The following is a 22,198-nucleotide window of genomic DNA, read 5'->3' as shown; positions in this document are numbered from 1 at the left end:
GAGAGAGTGTAAGCCCTATCATTCACTTTGTTCGACAAAGAACCGATCCTATTACTATGATCACCCATTTAGATGAATTTTTAGATTGCCCCAACATACCCAAGTTTTGACCCTTGATGGATCTCACTGATTAGCATATCAAAAACAACCCAATCCAACATGTAGTGCAGTACCATAATCAAGTTTAGGGGTTATGTGTAACTTTCCAGTTTTTTCCACCAATCTCTAAGGTCTAAGGCATAACTGGAAAATAGTTCGATTTTACTATTTCATCCAAACACACATTGTTTGTCCTTTAGGTCTAACCTAGCAATTGTGACAAGCTGCCCCATCTTCTTTGGTAGCACATCAATGAATCTTGGCAGGATAAACTCCCCAAGTCTATCCAATGGTTGACCTGAACTAATACTTGACACATGGTAAGGTATTCCAAATATAAAATCAAAATAACAAAATCATAATACTTGAACTAATAGCAAACATAAGCGCATGGCATTATCACAACACATTTCTATTTAGTGTGAACAAATATATCATTATTTAGTATTTACTACTCCTGAGAAAGAGGTCTTCCTTTGTCACCAATGAATTCCAAGCACTTAAATGAAAAAATTTCACCCCCCATTTTGATTTATCATTTAAAAATATTTCCAACATCAGACCAATTCATTGAGTTCAAAATAGCTTTGATGGGCCGATTACTTTTTTCATTGCTTAATAAAAAGTCAACTTTCTTTTTTAATACTTAACTGTTTCGGTTATTTGTTTGATATAAAAATGGAAATTAAATAACCATTGCTTTTTGGGATCAGTTAGAAAGACTCAACTTTGAAAAACCATCAAATTTTCTTCTTCTCTCACTCTTTCTCTCTCTCTCCCCTCATGTTATACAGAAAACTTTATACACATAATGAGTCAAAGCATAAAGTTGGTTTAGATAGAATATGTCCCCCTGTCTAAGTCAATATAAAACTTAATACAAAGATCTATCCTAGATTACAAACGAAAGAGCAACATGACAATTAAAACTAACAAAACAAATAATGTTACTAAATGCATGGTTAACATGTTTCTAATCTTGACAAATTCCAACTATATCTTGTGTTTAAAAAATGCCCACTCCATTCTTATCTAATTTAATACATCTCTTTGAAGCAAATCTACTGTTGAACCATCATCTTGTACTATCCATGAATTCTTATCATTTGGTAATTCTTTAAAATGTTGATCACACCATTTGAATAAGGAACATCCACAGTCTTCCTACAAATAAAATGACAATATAGTTGTTAAATAATCATAATAAGATCTAACTATAAATTTGAATCTTTATAGATTAAGGTGAGACTTACACATCTATAAAAAAGCTTGCCTGGATTCCTTGGTGTAATATACTTTAATATAATACAATTTCTTTGATGTATTTCACTTTAAAATGGTGGCACGTTATTAGGTCTATTTGTCGATGAATGAGAAACCATGTTATATCTACCAACTTATATATCATTAGTTAAAGATTTTAATATAACACAATTTCTTTGATGTATTTTGCATTTCAATGGTGGAAAGCTATTAGGTCTATTTATCGATGAATGAGAAACCATATTATATCTAGCAACTTATATATCATTAGATAAAAAGAGAAATAAACAGTTAGAGATAATCAATTGGAAATGAATCACCAAGTGCATAATATTCAAAACATAAAGTATACATGTAAAATTAGATAAGCTGTTTATTGCCTGATCACAACACGAACTAAAATTTGGGCCTATATTTTGGCCCAAGATGGGCTTTATCTTACTTCAAGCTAGGTGATCTGGGGCGAGCCAAGTGACCAAACTAGCCCATTGCTTATATCTATACAATTACCATGACATATGCAGTCTTAACTTAATGTAATTTCCAATCATAGTTGCTACCAAAGAAAAGAAAAACTGATATGCAATATGGCCATGTTGTATTTACATGATTGTATGACAATAAAGGGCCCAATCCAGCACAATATGTACAAAACAAAGAAGGCAACCTTAGATTTATACCTTTTTCATTGTAAATAAATTAAGGAGATGGTGACTTGAACTCTAATTGCTGAGCAATGATGCCCTTTCATTTATACCTTTTTCATTGTAAAATACATAACATTACCTTTCTTTTTTGGATCTATGATGCCAAAGTCACTTGTCCATCATGAACTTTCTTTGCAACCTTCATCATTGTTACATAAACTTACTTTCTTTTATCTTTTATGAAATGCAAATTTTATGGCACAAAAATTTACCTTCTTTTATCTTTATTGAGTGTACAAACTAAAGCTTAAGAATGGTGATCGAGAGCTCCGGCGGCACAAGTGAATGGGTCTAAATCAAGAGACTACCCATGCCAAATGTCGGCATAGTTTTACACCATGATAAGATTAGAAGACACAAACTCAAACTGTCATAATTTCAATAGAATTGTTTATTTTTATCAATGATAAATATTTGATACCATATTCTCGGATGATTTAAGGGGTGTTCTTCGATGTGAATAGTTTTTCTTATTCTAAGTTCCAAAAAAAACCAACTGGTTTGAAAATAAATTATTTCTTAAAAAAGTTGTATTCTTTCTCTTTTGGTTTGAAAAACATATTTTTGTCATACAATTAATTTATCTCATCACCTTTCGTCTTTCATAAATAATATGAAATATAACTGTCATACAATTAATTATGTTCCGAAAACATGATTGTTTTTTTCTGGAATATACCAATTTATTTTTTGTTTGATCTCAAAACAAAATATAGTTCAAGAACATGTTTTAATTTTTATTGATGTGGCAAATTGTAGAATAAATGGAAACAAAAACATTTTAGATCTACACCCCCTATTCTGTAATTAGATGAGATGATTGGTCCAAGTCATATGAGTTTATAACTGGTAAAGAGAGAGAGAAGAAAAAGAGGGGAGAGAGAGATGCATTGTATGCACATATAGAAGACAAGGCTGTGAAATTGGGAAGAGAGTTGTTCCCATTTGTTTCTCTTCAATTTAGTTCTATACAGTGTACACAGAATTTATGGAATGTAACTCTATAAGGTTTCAATTTTCAATTGTGAGATTTTCATCCCATTTGTAATACAGAGACCATGTTGATAGAAAACTTCTATGATATTCCCCAAACTTGAAAAGAAGATCCAATTATTCTTCAATCTATGTTTCTAACTATTTAACATTCTTCAGAACTAAAAGTCTAAAACATAAATAAAGAAAATCAAAGCTTATATTGTAATCAATGAAGGAATGGACCCTAGACTCTAAAGCATGGCATTAACTCTCAACTCGAAAGTAGAAGAATACCGTCTACCCCGATGGGAAACTCATGTGATAGATGGCTTAACGAGAGTAAACAAGAAAATACCATCTACCCCTATCATTTTTCTTCCTTATTTTTAATGGATTTTTCTTTCTGGCATAGATTAAATCACATTAATCAGAAGAATATAACAAGTAAATAAACATGAAGTGGGTTGCATGTTTAGAATATGTAAAAAAGAACAGGCATAGATTACAACACACAATATATTAAATCAAAAAGTATAAAAATAAGCATGTAAATAAACTTGAAGTGGCTGAAATAAGAATCATGAGAGTTATAGGGGTGAGGTTGGGTTAAGGAGCTGGCCGATATACAGCATTGGCAAGGGTTGCAGTGGCAAGGAGGGTTCCTGAATTGGTTGGAGTACAGCACCAGAGAGGGTTGCAACGACAGGGTTGGATTGCGATTTGCATCATGATGCAACGTGTCAGTGGGGAGGGAGGAGAAGAGAAGAGAGAGGGACTTACAATGGCTCAGATGTAGCTTCATCTCCGAAGATAGTGAGATATCCGCTTTCAGACGTATGTGAAGGTGAAGGGGCAGTGGGTGGAAAGGGGAGGGAGAGGAAGAGAACTCTCAGCAGGAACGATGGAATGAAAAGGAGGGGTTAAACAAATTTGATAAAAACTGACGGCCACACTACCACTAGCATCCTAATTCCGTTAGTTTCAAAATGAGTAGGAGAATATGATGTGGTCGAATAGTATTGGACGATGATTCAAACTCTATGGGTTGGGGGATGGACTACTCCATTGTGTAGCCCTTCAAAAGATATAAAAAAAAATGAAGGTTAAAAAAAGAATAGAGGTTACTAATGATGGTGTTGTTCTCACAGGCGAGTTGCTACTCTCGTTGTATTTTATTTGATTGGTATATTTATGGTTGTTAAGTGCTAATTTGTTCTTCCTTTTCTTCTTTTGTTTTATTTGTTAACTCTGTCTTCCACTTGTTTGTTAACTATCCTTATGATTGTTTGCTCAGGCTTGTTCTTTTATGAGCTTGTTAATAGAGTAATTAGTTCTGTGTTCTTATTTTCTTTCCCTTGGTTGTTCTTTGTGCTTAGCTTTTCTGCCTTGTTCTTAGTTGTTGAGTCGGATTTTGCGCCCCTTTCTAGTTAAAGTTTTGGTGCCCTTGGATTTTCAAGAGCTATAATTCTTTTCGACTCCCTCTGATAGTTTTTGACTTGATTTGATAGCTTTCACCTCCTTTCGCTGATTTGTCTAACTCTTTCGCCCATGGTTTCTAAATGGTCAAATCATTCTTCTGAAGGAATGGGAACTGGAAAGACCACTATTAGGTGCTTTAGAATACTGAGATTTGGGTCCAGATCCATGATATCCCTTTTGTTGGGCATTGTCAAGCTAAAAGGTTTGGTCTAGTCAATCAGCTCACGGTTGAGCAGCACTTTGTACATGCTAAAGTTCTTATTTCCATGGAGTCTCCATTGAACTCTAGAGCCTTTTTTAGTGCAGAAAACTGGGTTACCTTTTCTTATGAATCTCTTCTGATTGTTTGTTTTATTTGTAGTTGGATTGGCCATTTTAATCTTTGATGTTTTTCTCCCATCCCTCAAACTTTTGGTGGTCATTTGACTTTTTTTCTTTAACCATCATATCATGGATAATCCTAGACCTTGGGCATAGCTTCCTATGCATAGACGCTGGCAAAGACTGATATTTCATGATTTCATTGAACTTTCTCTAGTTTTCTACACTTCTTGATACTCCTCTAGTCCTTGATATTCCCCACCAACCTGCTCCTATTACTACTACCATTGATCAGTCAAGTTTGCTTAGTACTAGACCTTAAGCCACACTCCTCCAACTTTAACCTCATCTTAGCCTACTCCAAGGACTGTTCTTTTACTAGAAATCCATTAGATTGCTCTTCATGCTCAATCTTGATGCAATCTACAATCATGGTCTGAAAAACATAAAATCATATTGCTAGTTATCTGTAGACTTTTAATAGCTAATTCATTAAAAGCTCAAAGAACTAGTTTGTTAGTGGGTTTCTAACAGCTAGTTTTATTAAATGCTCTAACGGTTAGTTTTACACTAAATGCTCCAACTACTAATTTTTGTTGTCTATATAATGCCTTGTAATATCAAGCTAGAGGCATTAAGTTCTTTCCTATGTTTTGAGAAGCCTAGAGCTTTCTTTAAGTGTTGAGAGAGTCATCTCTTTGTGTGAATGAGTCCCCAACATTGTAGAATCATATTGTAAGTCATCTTAAAGTAATAGAGTTTCATCAAATCTCCTTCTTTTCTCTAATTCTTTGAGCAAATTTTTTTACATTCTCTCCTCATAATTGATATCAGAGTGGGTGGAGTTAGAGCTTATAACATCATTGCTCTACTCTTTTTTTTTCATATAGAAATAGTATTACAATTCTAGAAAATAGGTCAAATGATCAGTAGTGAAATCTTCATTAAATTGGGTCATGTCATATATTGTTGGAAAACTCTTTTAGTCTACTTTCTAATGCAATAAGTTTGTCAATTAGAATTTTCTATAAAAGTTTATAAATGAAGAAAATTCAGTCGATAGAGCCGATTGCATATATGTACCTTTCAAAGAAGTGAGACATCATGCCAAGAGGTCGGCCTAAGAATCAATGCAAGGTTCCAATAAAATATGCCTACTTATGGAAAGAAGTCAATGAATTAAAGCAATCTTACAATGCCATTCAATGCATGATGGAAGAGATGCTATGTATACTTCCCAAGCAAGCCTCTACAAGCAATCCCACTTGTCTAACCTTATTCATGGAGCAATCCTTTGAAGATTTGGTCGCATTTAATACGGAGGACCATTCCGAAACATCGAGTTCTACTAGAGTAGCAATACCAAAATCAGCACCTTCATGACATTCTTGGGATATGGATCAACTTGTATGTGCTTTAGAAAGAACCGACAAGAACATTCATATTGATATTTTTAACTTTGGCGATAAGGTCAGTCCTAAATTTTATTGTGATTAGATTGCATTTTTAAAAACTTACTTTGAGTGGAAAGAACTATTAGAAGAGAGAAAAGTCAAATTTGTTGCCACAAAACTCAAAGGGCATGCCTTAGTTTAATGGTAACAATACCACTAAGTCATGAATGGAGAGGAATTCGACGAGTTAATACTTGGGCCAAAATGAAAATCAAATTTTACAATAAGTTCCTCCCTCTTAATTATTTTCAAATTCTATATCGAAAGTTTCATCCTCTCCACCAAAATAATGATCAAAGTGTTTCTGATTATACCGAAGAACTTTATAAATGTTTAAGTCGAGTGAATTTACAAGAAATTGACGACCAATTAATTGCAAGGTATTTTAAGTGTTTAAAATTATCCATTCAAGATGAAATAATTTTACACCACTAAGGTAGTCTTGAAGAAGCTTAACAAATGGATTTGAAGGCAGAAGAGAAATTAAAAAGGGCTTCCTTACGTGAGTTGAGAAAACCACTTTTGGGGCTTCTAAAGAAAGAAAAATAATGACCTAAACACTTGATCGACCAAATCCACAAAATGGGAAGGGCTTGAAGGAACATGAAAATGGTTACAATGAAACCCAAACAAAAGTATTTCTGATGTGGAAAGAAAGGGCATCTAGCTTATGAATGTCCCTCTAAAAATCTTGATAATCGGCTGAACTTAATAAGTGAAAATGATGAAGAAGTTGTCCCTACTGAAGATGAAAATGAAGCTAGTGAGGAATTATGTGACCCTGATAGTGGCACCAAGAGTCTTATAATTAGACAAATTCCAACAGCCCCTAAAAGTAAGGAGGATGACCAATGGTTGTGTAGTAATATATTCCATACTTTTTACACTACTTATGGTAAGAAGTGCTTAATTCTAATTGATTTAAGGAGTTGTGAAAATATGGTGGCTAGGAAAGTTGAGAAACTAAATTTAAAATGTGAGAAACACCCTAGGCCATCTAAAATTTCATGGTTTAAGAAAGGGTGTGAAGTTCTAATTAATGAATGGTGTTTGATAAAAGTTTCAATAGGGAAGTGAAATGATGAGATTTGATGTGATGCATTGCCTATGGATGCATGTCATTTTTTACTTGAGAATCCTTGACAATATGATAGAAAGGTCCAACATGATGGTAGGAAGAATATTTATTCCCTTTATCTCAATGAAATATATTTTGACTCCTTTGAAGGAAATTCCTTCAAGAGTAACTAAGAGAATTGTAATCTTTTATTCCTTAAACAATTTGAAGACTCTTAAAAAAAGTTCTATTGCTTATGCCCTTGTAATCCAAGAGTCCATTAGATTGGAAAAGAGAGAAGAAATACCTTAATGTTTAATAGAACTCCTTGGAGAATTCAAGATATCACACTTGAGGAGCTTCTGAGTGAATTATCACCCATGTGTGATATTCAACATCGTATTTACTTAGTTCCTAGTGCCCCTTTACCAAACTTACTCCATTACTATATGAGCCCAACAGAACGTGTTGAACTTTAAAGGAAAGTAAATGAATTGTTAAATAAGAGGTTTATTCAAGAAAGTCTCAGCCCTTGTGCTATACCTGCACTTCTTACACCTAAGAAAGATGGATGTGTGTAGATAGTCGAGTGGTTAATAAAATAACGGTTAAATACCATTTTCCTATTCATCGGCTTAATGACATGTTATATATGTTGCATGGGGCCAAAGTATTTTCAAAAATTAACCTTAAAAGTGGATACCATCAAATCTGTATCTAACCCGGTGATGAATGGAAAACTACTTTTAAGACATGGAGTGTCCTTTATGACTGATTAGTCATGCCTTTCATATTGTCTAATGTCGTAGTACTTTCATAAGGTTAATGAATTAAGTTTTAGGACTTTTTATTGGAAAATTTGTGGTTGTTTATTTTTATGACATTCTTATATTTAGCTCTTCACCTTATGAGCATATTAACCATGTGAAACAAGTATTGTAGGTTTTGCACAATGAAAAGCTATATATTAACCTTAAGAAGTGTGCCTTCATGATTGATAACATAGTGTTTTTAGGCTATGTTGTCTTATTTCAATGTATAAATTTTGATGATGGAAAGGTCAAAGCCATTGTGAAATGGCCAACCCCAAAGTCAATAATGAAAGTGAGAAGCTTCCATGGCCTAGCCACTTTTTACAAGAGGTTCATCAAGGATTTTAGTACGATCATTGCCCCTATAACTAATTGCATGTAGTCCAAAAGTTTTGTTTGGACAGATGAAGCTGAAGATAGGTTCAATCTAATCAAGAGAAAGCTTATTGAGACACCCATCCTAGCCTTACCTAATTTTAAGGATGTATTTGAAGTAGAATGTGATGCATCTCATGTAGGAATTGGAGTTGTCTTAAGTCAAAAGGGGCACCCAATAGTTTTCTCTAGTGAAAAGCTAAATTTTAAGCCAAAAGGCATTTTTCAACTTATGACCTTAAATTTTATTCTATAGTGCAAGTTTTAAGGTTCTGGCGTCACTACCTCATTCATAAAGAGTTTATACTATACTTTGATCATGAAGCTCTCCTTTTTCTGAGTGCTTAAAAAAGATCAATGCAAGACATGCCAAGTAGGTTTCTTTCCTCCAAGAGTATACATTTGCAATTTATCACAAGGCAGGTACTAAGAGTAAAGTAATTGATGCACTTAATCAAAATGTTCGTCTTTTGAAAACTTTATCCTTTAAAGTAACTGGGTTTAATCTTTTACCTGAAAATTATAGGAGTGACCCTTACTTTGACAAGATATGGGATGATTGCAAAGCTGGGCAAAATGATAAATTCAACGTTTTGGATGGTTACATTTTTAAAGGAAATCAAATTTGCCTTCTAGAGGGATCCCTGTGATTTCAAGTTATAAAAGAATTACATGATGGAGGCTTAGGTGGCCATTTTGGAAGAGGAAAAACCATTTCCATGGTTTGTGAGTGTTACTTTTGGCTTAAATTAAATCGAGATGTAGAACGGTTTGTTCAACAATGTATGATATGTTAAAGGGCCAAGGGTAAAACTCAAAATCTTGGACTTTACCAGCCCCTACCCATTCCAACTCAACAATGGTATAAGTATAGATTTTGTGCTTGGGTTGCCAAGAACAAAATAAGACTTTGATTCTATCTTTGTGGTGGTTGATAGGTTCTCAAAGATGACTCATTTTATTGCATATAAAAATATTGTAGATATTTCTCATATTGCTCATGTTTTTCCAAAGAAATTGTTCAATTTCATGGTGTGCCTAAGAACATCACCTCTTAGTAATTTACTTTGATGTCTAGCAAGTGATCATTCTCACTAATGGGACTTTGTTTTTCCCCAAGATGAATTTGCATATAACAATTCTAAGTACCAATCTACTAAATAGACTCCATTTGAAATAGTCTATGGAAAGAGTTCAAGTTATGTACTAGATAGAATGCCAACTCCCAACCTAGGTAGGAGTAGCATGGAAATGAGGAACTTGCCAATCACATCTATAAAATCCAAGAGCATGTTAGAGTAAATTTGAAAAAGGCAAATAAGCTGTACAGCGAGGTTACTGATGTTGACACAGATTTTTAAGAAGGTGGTTTGGTCTTGGCATATATAAGGAAGTTCCCAATAGGTAATTATCACTAGATCCAGTATAAGAAAATTGACCCTAATCGCATCTTGAAGAAAATTGGGCCCAATGCATATAAATTTGAGTTATCATGTGGAATGGCAATTAACCCAATGTTCAATATTGCCTTCTTATAACCTTTTCATGGTGACCTAAATTAGTCCGCAACTATTATTGATGATTTGGGTATCTCATCTTTATTTGAAAAATTAGATAATTTATATCCTTAATATGCATTAAACAAGCTCAAGTATAAGAAGATTGGCTCATGTCTCATCTTGAAAAAAATTGGGCCCAATGCATATAAATTTCAGTTACCATGTGGAATGGCAATTAGTCCAATCTTCAACATTGCTAACTTAAACCCTTTTCATGGTGATCTGAATCAGTTCCCAACTATTATTGATGATTTGGGTATCTCATCTTCATTTGAAAAATCAAAGATAATTGATATCCTTGAGTTCATTCAACAAGTATGTGACGATGTACTTATACATAATATTTGGTTCATTGGAAGGACAAGCCCGCACCAGAAATTGCTTGGATAAATGATGAATACTTGAAGGATATTGATGAAAAATTATGAAAGACAATCTTTACATCAAAGTTTAAGGATGAGTTATTTTCAAGAAGTGGAGAATGATGCAGTCCATAATCATGGTATGAGAAACATAGAATCATATGGTTAGTTGTTAATAAACTTTTAATAACTAGTTCATTAAAAACTTCAATAGCTATTTTGTTATTGGGTTTCAGCTAACTTTATTAAATGCTCCAGTTATTAGTTTTTGCTCTTTATATAAAGCCTTGTAATTTCATGTTAGAGGCATCAAGTTCTTTCCTTTGTTTTGAGAAGCCTAGAGCTTTTTTGAGAATTGAGATAATCATCTCTTTGGGTGAGAGTCCCCAACCTTGTTGCCTCATATTGTAGGCCATTTTAAAGTAATAAAGTTTCATCCAATCTCCTTCTTTTCTCTAATTCTTTGAGCAAATTTCTTTCACATTCTCTCTTCATATGTGAGTTACATCAAATCTATGCTCCAATTGATTATGCCTGAACCTATTCCTTCCCCATTTAATGTCTTCGGTAAATGCCCTCATCTTGATATTGTGGCTAACTTGGAATTTAATACTTAATCTTCTTGTGATTTGTTGTCCTTTTACTTCTAGTGAGCCGTCAATTGATCGTATTATCCATGAAATGGTGGTTACTTATCATAACATTGAGCAACATGGCTCTTGTTAGACAGTTTTGTATGCCCTTAGCTTCAATCAGAATGATGTACTTTATGAGTTTATTGTAAATGAATAAAAGTGCATATTTGATTCATGTTCTCTTGGTATGTTTCTGTGTAATACCTTTAAACTGGACACTTAATGAGACTCGTATTAGTTTAGAATGTTCACAGCTAGTGAATCGGTCTGGGGAGACCTATCCTGACAAGGCTGACACTGTGGTGCCACCAAGTCAGTTGGGGTGGCCTGTCTCAGCTGCCAGGGTGAGACTCTAGGCACATACAGTGTAAGATTAATTGAATCTATGAACTGGACCAGATTTCCAATATTGCCCTGGACTTTGGAGATTGATGGGCAAAACTGGAAAGTTACACCCAACCCCTAGACTCGATTATGATACTGCACTGGGTGTCGGATTGGGGTGTCTTTGATGTACCAATCAGTGAGAACCTTAGCGGGGGTCAAAACCTAGGTATGTTGGGACAGTCCGAGAATTCATCTGAGTGGGTGATCATAGTGATAGGATCAACCCATTTGTCGGACAAAGGTAATGATCGGGGATGCACTATCGCTGATGGAAACCAAGACTGCCGGCAGCGGATTTCAACCGTTGAGATTTGTTTTGCAAAGTATATTTTATATGAGAAATAAAAGTATATATATTATGGTTTCTCAAATGTTTGCAAGAAGGTTTTAATTCTCGGGATCCATATAAGTAGAGTGCAACACTATTCCTTGCAGCCGAGGGAGAGGTCATTTCTTATCGGGCAGTGTATGATTATTATGGGCTGAGAGGTTAAGTGTAAGACCATTGAGGATAATACCTGATGGGCTAATCTTGCATCTGCCCACAGTCCCTAGGTGTTATAAGGTGGCTTGGCACAGAGACCACTTAGGGTAAGTGTTGGGCCCATAGAGCCCATTTGATGGGTTTCAGGGGGTGCACTGTCCATAACAATGTATTCGGCTAGGCCTTGTAACAAAGGCTGGGCCGAACCCATGTGGCTGATGTGTAGATCAATGCTTGGGTCCCATGCCATACAAGGAAGCCCAACTGGGCAGCAGTTAGGAAGGTTAAATGAGCACATAAGCTTAATGGGCCTAAAGCCCATTTCGAACTGGACTATTTATTTAGTTAATAATGGGGCAAATTCTAAGATGGATTAGCAGATAGGATAAGGCAGAGAGTCCAGATCTGAATATTCAGATCTAGAAACCTCGTAATGAGATTATGCGAAAGCTAATCTAATATGCAGATAAGATAAGGGTTTAACCTTATCACCTAAAGAGAGGGTTGATCCAAATATGATTTGGATAAGCAGCTCCTAATGGGATTAGGAGCTGATCCTTTAGGATTAACAAAAGAAGAAGGGGGCGACAACCTTGAGAAGATACATTCAGATTCTCTTTAGTGCTGAAATCAAGAAGGAAGAATTAAGCATCCCTGCAGAATTCTTTCTTGCCGCCTCCCTGTTCTTGCCGCCCTGTTTTGCCAGTTCGATTTCCACTTGTGGGAGAAGTCAAGATTTGATCTTGACATCAGTTTTTGGATGAAGAATTGATAGGAAGTTGTGCTCACGTGCCATCCTGCTGTTTCTTGCGAAGGATAGAGTTTTTGGAGAAGAACACTGCTGATTCTGCTCCATCCTGCACTGCGCCATATTCAGTGGGAGCAGTCTTTGGATCATTTCTTGGGCGTGAACACCTTCGTTGGAGGATATTGTTTTCTCCGTATCAGGTATAATCATCTCCTATTCCTTTTGGTTCAGATCTGGTTCAGTTTATGGTTCAAGAATGATCATTGAAAATATGATTTTCTAAATAGGGAATGCGATTTTCAGTTGAAGGGGGAGAAAAATTTTTGAAATTCGCCCCCTTATTCCGCAAACTTTGGGTGTCATACGATGGATCTCTCATCCCTTCAGCTCTCTTCCTCTTGAGTTAGAAACTGGGAATGGAGATCCACAGGTTTGCTCATCTTCTCCCTATATCTCCTATTTATTTTCTAAGTTCATTTTCTTTGTGATATGGGTGGTGGTGGCTAGCCCACAACAGCCAAAATACTGCCCATGAAAATTTATAGCTAGAACTATTTTGGGGCTTCCCACCCCAAGGTAATTTAAGGTCTTTGGGCTTTAGCTTTCAAATTTGACCTTGATTTTATTTTTCTTTGTAAAATGCAAATTAATCCCTTTTGAGAAAATGTCCAAGTTATCTAACTCCACTGGCTATTTTAATTGTTACTATATTCCCCCAAAAGGCCAATCTGGAGGACTAGCTATCTTTTAGAGATCTAGAATGTCTATATCTCTTTTTGTTATGTCAAACAGGTACATGTTTCTAAAAATATCTTCTTGAACTTCAAATAAAAATTACTTTCAGGATAACCTTTGTTCTTGGTTAATGCACATTGATTTACCTTTTATTTTAATGGGAGATTTTAACGAATATTGTGGATGCTGATGAACCTAGTACTTTGGTACTTATATTTGTAGATCTAAACGTGTGTCTAGGGAGTTTGTCCAACTTGTTTTATCTCTTAAGTTGATGGAAATTGGTATTAGGGGAAGAGGCTTAACTTGGTCCAATAAAAGAGAAGGTTCCAATTGCATGAATTGAACTCTGAATAGAGTATGTAATTGCTTCACTTGAGTGGATTTCTCTTTCCCCTAAGGCCCTGTTCACATTTCAATAAGTTATTTACTTGAGTAAATTAATGCACTTACCTGGTTAGCCCAAGTAAGCGCATTTACCCATGATCTTTTGTTTACCAAATAAATAAGACAATGGTCATTTTAACCATAAAAAATCCATCATTAAAAGGGGCACTTTTGTCCTATCCAATTGTTAGCAACTTCCCTCCAAGTGAGAAAGTTATTTATCCACCTAGGACAATAAACTTTTCCTAGTTCCCACATAAATCTAAAAAAAGAAGATGGGTTTTGGTTGACCAACTTTCCCCCCTCTCAAAATCCCAAAAATGAATGCCCCCTAAAAGCAGGTTACACCTTAGCTATAAGGGGTTCGAACCATCATCCTATTACCCTGGACCTGAATCCTAAGTCACATTCCTCACCTACACACCCTTTAAGTTTTTTGAAATGTGGCTTTCTAACCCTCAATGTAAAAATATTATCCAGGACAGTTGGTAGTTAATATCCAAGAATATGTTGGTGATCACATAAATTTAAAGTTGGACCATATGAAAAATTATTTGATTGAGTGGAATAAAGAAGTTTTTGGAAATGTACACTAGAAACGAAAAATCTAGATTTCTAGTTCTATCAAGTTGAACAAGCCAACCCTTCCAACTCTGATTTGTTACGGACCTTATATCAAGATCACACCTTATAGCCTCCTAGTTAGAATCTTTCTAGAAACAAAATTTGAGTTACTCCAAGGAGATAAAATATTAAAATTTTTCATTGGAGTGCTACTTTTTGTGAGAGGAATAATAATGATTGGATTAAATGTGCTTTTGGAGACTGGGTGTCAAAATATAAGGATATTGCTAAAACCTTTGTGGATTACTTTTAAACCTTTATTTCTGACTTAGAAAAACCTGAAACCAAATCACCAAATCCAGTCCATTTGTGGATTAAATGTTGACTATGATACCGGAAAAACCTGAAACCAAATCACCAATCAACCAATATCATAAAACCGGTATCCAATCAGATGATATTTATCAAAATTCACAAGACGGGGGTGGGTTTGATTGGTCAAAGCCTGTATGGTATCATGTATTTTTGATAGCATAGATTTTCCCCAAGGAAAAAAATGCACTTGAGCCATGATGGCTCAAATAATTTTGAAATTGCACAAGAGATTGGATTAGAATTTTTCTGACTATTAACATTTAGTCATTTAATAATTGGTTTTTAACGATATGAAATAAAATCCATTGAGCCAATCTTCTAATATTATTAAATATCATATCATTTTTAGAATTCCAAATATAATAGAGAAGCAATTATCAAAAAATATAATAGAAAGCAATTGCAATATCCAAGTATTAAACAAGGGAAATTATTTACATCTAGCTTATTATTTAAACAAAATTGTTATTTAAAAACTATCCAACTAATCATTGTTTTCTCATTTCTAATGACAAAGGATAGATGAAATACCTGGATGAAAAATCACAGAGGTCAAACTTTCAGAGGAGCCTAGCACTTAAGAGAGAGAGAGAGAGAGAGAGGTGAAAGGCGAGAGAAAAAATGACTAGAAATAGGATTGCCTGATAGAAGGGGGAGTGCTGTCGCTGGAGAGAAAGGGAGAAAGCAAGAGAAAATCGACAGTGGTAGATTGCCAGAGATAGGGAAATGCCACTGAGACTACCACCAAAGTTAGGAGAATACCACTGGAGAAAATGGAGAATATCGGTTGTTCGTTCAATCTCTGGACTTTGAGGCTGGAGCGGTGGAGACATCGTGCCCTAGCCTTCAAAAAGTTTGGAAGTCTCAAATGAAAGGAATGGACCAAAGGACCTTAAATTAATCCAATTTCAGTCCATTCTATGCATGGACGATTCGTGGTATGGACCGGTTCGAGTCCATACCATCTTTAGGACCATCCAATCCATCCATAACACTTTCGATTTGAACAGGGTCCAATCCGAAACCTTAACACCCCTGTTTCTGAGCATTCTACTATAGTTCTTTAAATAGTACAATCCCTTTTTTAGCCTATCATATCTGATGAAGACAATCATCTCTCTCTTGGCTGACAAATAAATTTATTAGTTAAAAAGAGGAGCAATACAACTTGGTGGAGATGATATCCATATAGCATGTATCAAATCCCATCATTGGGGAAGCTAACATATGTGCTGCTAAATTAAACGGGTGACACTTAAAAGCAAAGCCAACTTGTGCATGACATTCCACCATGCAACAAGCTTCTAAACAAGTCAATATAAACACCAAGGCCATGTTTGGTTCACTGCTCTAGGCTTCATTCTGCATATAACAAGCAGTAATACAAATGCCTGGACCTCCTTAGGCCATGTTTGGTTTATTGCTCTGGGCCTCATTATTTTAATTCTTGTTCATTCTGGGCAAGAATGAATAACATTAGACTATTTGGTTACAAAATTCTTGTCATGGGCCATATTCTTTTTAAAATGAAAAATCAATGCATAGTACAAAAATTGAGGTAGTTTGCAACATAAAAAATAATCATGTCCCATCTTGCTCATTTTCATTCTTTTAAGAAACTCTACCTACAAAATTGCTGCCATAGAAGTTTACTAGTGCATTATCATGGAAGTACTTTTTGAAGGGATGGGAGATTCATCATATGGATAGCTAAATCCTACAGGAAAGTTGGACGAAATTTTCAAAATTTCTTTGCTCCCATTTGGGAATCGTATTACCAATTTAAAAAACTGCATCTTCAATGTTCATTCTTGTAACCAAACTGGACCAAATCTGAAAACAAGATTAGGGAGGGATATACCTGATACGGAATCCACGTAAAATGCTCCTCCCAATGGAGGTGTTCACACCCAAAGAGTACCACATCCTCCCTCCATTAAAGGTGACACAGTTTAGGATGAGGTAGGATCAATAGGTAGTTCTTCACCAAGAACCTTTGATTTTCAACAAGAATCGAATGGGGTAGTGAGCACAGTTTTAGAATTGTTTCTTATAGCTAGAAACAATATCAATATCAAATCTTGATCAGTTCCAAGAATTGGACATCGAATAGGGTAGGGCAGTAAGAGAAAGGAGAAAAAGAACTGAAGGCTGAAACAGTTAAACTGAGTTGTCTTCTCTGTGTTGTGTGTCTTTTCCAGGTCCGCCCTGCTCTCTATTTATAGCCTTAAAGAAACAACCTCCTAATATGATTAGGAATCTCCTGATCCAAATCTTTATTTGGATATTGAATCTTTAAGTGATAAGGATAATTCCTTATCCTATCTGCAAATAAAGATTAGCTATTCCTAATCAAATTAGGAGTTCCTTAATCCAAATCTTTATTTGGATCTGGACTCTTTAAGAGGATAAGAGTTAGCATTTTATCCTTATCTGCTGATCCATACCCAAATTTGCTCACATTTAATTAATCCAATTAGCCCAATTCGAAATGGGCTTTAGGCCCATTAAGCTTTTATGTTCACTTTCTTTTAATGCTGGCTAGCTTGGATCTCTTTGTATGGCGTGGGACCCTATCATTGATCTATACATCAGCCACATGGGTTTAGCCTAGCCTCTGTTACAAGGCCTTGCCGAATTCACTACTGAATACAATGAACCCCTGAGTCTATCACTATGGGCTCTTAATGGGCCCAACATTTACACTAAATGGTCCTTGGGTCCAGCCATCTTATGAAGGCCCAAGGACTGTGGGCAGATGCAAGATTAGCCTATCAGGTATAACCCTCAATGGTTTTACACTTAACCCCTCAGCCCTTAATGATCAAACACTGCCCGACAAGAGAAGACCTCTCCCTCGGCTGCAAGGTACAGTGCTGCACTCTCTACTCACATGGATCCCGGGAATTAAAACCTTTTGTAAATAATTTGTGAAACCATATTATATATCTCTATATAAATATATTTTGCAAAACCAAATTCCAAACACATTTGAAATCCACTGCCGGTAGTTTAGGTTTCATTAGAGAGAGTGCATTTCCCTGACCATTCACTTTGTCCGATAAAGGGGCTGATCCTGTCACTATGATCATCCACTCAAATGAAATCTCAGACTGTCCCAATATACCCAGGCTTTGACACCCTCTAAGGATCTCACTAATTGACACATCAAAGACAACCCAATCCGACACCTAGTGCAATATCATAATCAAGTCTAGGGGTCAAGTGTAACATTCTAGCTTTGCCCATTTATCACCAAGGTCTAGGGCAATACTGGAATTTGGTGAAATTCAGGGTTTTAAGAAAACCCACACTACATGTACCTCAGGTCTCACCCTGGCAGTCGGGACAAGTCACCCCAACCAACTTGGTAGTACATCAGTGTCAGCCTTGGCAGGATAAATCTCCCCAGATCTATCCAACAGTTGTGAAGATTCTAAACTAACATGAGTCTCATATGTATCCAGTTTAAGGGTATTACAAAGAAACACACTACAATAACATGAATCAAATATATACTTTATTCATTTACAATAAATGTCATAATGTACATCACGCTGATTGGAGCTAAGGTCATACGCTATCTAACACTTTTATGAAAGCACATTTTATAAAAGTTCTTTTACACAAAAGCACTTCTATGAAAGCACTTTTACGAAAGAACTTTTACAAAAATATTTTTATGAAAGCATTTTTGTAAAAGCACTTTTATAAAAGCACTTATGAAAGTAATTTTATGAAAATACTTTTATAAAAGCACTTTTACAAAAGTACTTTTACATAGGACACTTGTCAATCTGAAAAGAATTCATTTTTAGGAAAAAAGTGATTGGTTCATAGCAATATTTTCTCATTCTGCCTATTTTTACTCATTCTTGTCTATTTTAGAATTTCATCTTGGATAAAAATGAAAAAGAATGAAAATTGAACCAAACATGACCATAGCCTCCATCAACCTTTAAAAATAAGAAAGTTCCATAGCACCATAACTACCTACCATGGTACCACCCAGTTGTAGAGCACCCCATCACACCAGATGCTAATGCTAGCCATAATGAATAGGTCATCTAAGAAATTTCTATGAACAATATTGGGAAATCTATATCATTAATGAGTGGGGTGGCCATACAATATTTGAGTTTTCTTGCTAATATAGCAAAAATTACTAACAAGATTCAAACATCCTAAAACAACATATTTTAATGAAACAAGACTTTTTAATCAAATTCAAACTCAAAATATAAAACGACTAAGATACATGACTTACTATAAAAGAAAAACCTTAACATATATACCCATCTGGGAACTAAATTGACATAGTGCTTGTCATTATCGAGACAATTGTTTTATTTACATGTAATTTGTTGAAAACAAACACCAGATCACAAGTATGGGGGTTTGAAGCCCCATTGGTCACTCCTTGTTTTGGTGTCTTTTCTTCTTTTCTTTCCATTCATGGGTTTTTGGGAATTAATTGTTGAACAACTTGTTCTACATCACAAAGCATGAAGAAAACAAAGAAGAGATGAAACTACCGAACTTACCTATTGCGTTTTTTCTCTGGTAAAGTTTCTTTCTACTATTCTTCTTTTCTGGTAAACTAGCACCAGAAAATTAAGTGGTGTCCTCAGGAAGCCTTAAAAGGTCTCAAGAATTCTCAACTCTCATACTCAGAAACAAGTTCAATCGGTGAAACTATGGTTTCCAAAACCGGACTGGATTGGACGGTTAGACCAGAAAAACCAGGAACTGGCTAGGTGATTGGTTTCGTTTTTTCCCCAAAATTGAGATTTCTCAAAAAACTGTTGATTTTGGTCAACAAACTGTTGATTTTGGTCAACAAACTGTTGACTTCAGTGGTTAACCGTTCAAACCGTTTTGACCATTTTTTATTTATTTTTGTCAAAACAAGCCGACTGTTCAACCCGGTAACCGGACCCTTGACTAGTTCGCTCTCCGAGTCGGTTTTAAAAACCATGGATGAAACCAACCAAATTTATCCAAAACTTTTATTTTGCCCCTTTATAAACACTACTTGTGCAAGGCAAATACATGCCTTTGAATTTGGCTTCCCTCTCAGGTCTTTTAAAACCATGAAAATTGAAATAAAAAGACCGCATTTAAGAAGCCAAATTTTATTTGACCCCTTATTTGTATGAGTTTCCTTAAATAGCTAAACACATGGGTATAACTTCAATGACAAAAATTTCTTCCACTAAACTTGATCTTGCGATATTGGAGCATTGATCGTCATATTTGATATCTTGACTTCATGGCATACAAGCCCTTATGCTTTAATTTGTAGTCCAAAATCATCCATTCGTTGAGTTGCACCTCTAAACAAGCTTAACTTGTTTTATAGTTACTTGTTTGGGTATTGTCAAAAAAATGTTGAAGGAAGATCTTCCTTCCAACAACTGTCGAACAAGATAAAGTATTGGTTAATTAACCATACATTTGGAATGGATAGAGTGAATTAATTTCAGAAGGTTGGATGCCCACAAGTCACCCCAAATACAAATCTATAGACAAGAAATGACATCTATTGTACCCTTGGTTCTGTACCAAGCCAATAGCAATCTGCAGTTTTATTTAAAAGAAACACTTTAAATTTTAAATGGGAAGGACAGGCTGACACTGCAGATTGCTATTGATTTGATATAGAAAATTTTCTAGGGTACAAAGAATGTGAACCCTGAAGGGATGGGAGATCCATCATATGAATGGTCGAACCCTGTAGGAAGGTTGGGTGAAATTTCAAAAATTTCTCTCTCCCATCTAGGAATCGTATTCCCTAATTTAGAAAACTACATTTTCAAGGACCGTTCTTGAATCAAAACCGGACCAGATCTGAAACCAAAAGGGAAGAGAGGAATATACCTGATACGAAGTAACAATAACTCCCAATGTTGGTGTTCACGCCCAAGGAGAAGACCAAAACCTACCTCCACTGAAGATAACACAGTGTATGGTGAAGCAGGATTAGTAGTATGGTTCTTCAGCAAAAACATGAATTCTTCAGTAAGAATCGAACAAGGGCTGGTGAGTACGACTTTATATTGTTTCTACTAGCAAGAAAAAATATAAATAACCTTTCTCGATCTGTTCCACAGGTGAAAATCGAACTGGGTAGGGGTGGCAAGAACTGGGGAGAATTCTGCAGGTTGCTAAGTGTGTATAAACTGAAGAATTCGCCCCCTATTTATAGCCTTCTTTGGATCAACCTCCTAATCCAATTAGGAGAGGGTTTCTTGATCCAAATATGATATTTGGATCTGGACTCTTAAATGGATAAGACTTATCTTATCCTTCAACTAATCCTAATCAAGTTATAAATCAAATTTCGCCCCCTTTTAATTAACCAATTTAAGCCCAGTTTGAAGTGGGCTTTAGGCCCATTAAGTCACATAACTCACTTACCCTTTAATCTGTTGGCTAACTTGACTCTCTTTGTATGGCGTAGGACTCTAACATCGATATACACATCAACCACATGGGTTCAACCTAACCTCTGTTACAAGGCCTGACCGAATTCACTGTAGGATATGGCAGACCGCTGAGTCTATCACCATGGGCTCTTAATGGGCCCAATATTTACATTAAATGGTCCTTGGGTCCAACCACCTTATGAAAACCCAAGGACTGTGGGCAGATGCAAGATTAGCCCATCATGTATTACCCTTAATGGTCTTACACTTAACCTCTCTGCCCTTAATGATCATACATTGCCCAACAAGAAAAGACCTCTCCCTAGGCTGCAAGGTACAGTGCTACATTCTCTACTCACATGGATCCCAGGAATTAAAACATTTTTGCAAACAATTTGTTAAACCATAATACATAAGTATATCTTTATAAACATATTTTGCAAAACAAATTTTAAACACTTTTGAAATCCACTACCGACAGTTTAGGTTTCCATCAGAGAGAGTGCATTCCCTGATCATTCACTTTGTCTGACAAAGAGGTTGATCCTGTCACTATGATCACCCACTCAGGTGAATTCTCAGACTGTCCCAACATACCCAGGTTTTGACCCCCTCTAAGAATCTCACTGATTGGCATATGAAAAATAACCCAATCCGACACCTAGTGCAGTATCATAATTAAGTCTAGGGGTCAGGTGTAACATTCCAATTTTGCCCATCTATCTCCATGGTCCAAGACAATACTAAAATTTGTTCCAGTTTATGGTTTCAAGAAAACCCACACTGAATGTATCTTAGGTCTCACCCTGGTAGTTAAGACAAGCCACCTTAACCAACTTAGCAGCACATCAGTGTCAACCTTGGCAAGATAAATCTCCCCAAATCTATCCAATGGTTGTGAAAATTCTAAACTAATACGAGTCTCATAAGTGTCCAATTTAAAGGTATTACACAAAAACACACTAAATCACATGAATCAATTATGCACTTTA

General features: G+C 35.6%; 1 long non-coding RNA gene across 1 annotated transcript; it reads right to left on the bottom strand.

Annotated features, from left to right (window-relative positions):
• Nucleotides 1–932: 932 nt before the first annotated feature.
• Nucleotides 933–15,795, bottom strand: LOC148790462 (uncharacterized). Its single transcript, XR_016078238.1, has 2 exons — nucleotides 15,310–15,795; nucleotides 933–1,263 (listed from the first exon to the last, which is right to left on the bottom strand). It is a non-coding gene; the product is annotated as an uncharacterized LOC148790462 (long non-coding RNA).
• Nucleotides 15,796–22,198: the final 6,403 nt, after the last annotated feature.

The sequence above is a fragment of the Nelumbo nucifera genome, chromosome 7 (genome assembly GCF_055504915.1).
Source record: "Nelumbo nucifera cultivar China Antique chromosome 7, China Antique-T2T, whole genome shotgun sequence".
NCBI classification, from domain to species: domain Eukaryota; kingdom Viridiplantae; phylum Streptophyta; class Magnoliopsida; order Proteales; family Nelumbonaceae; genus Nelumbo; species Nelumbo nucifera.
The sequence above is the reverse complement of the archived record's forward strand: the minus strand, read 5'-3'. Positions and strand labels throughout refer to the sequence as shown.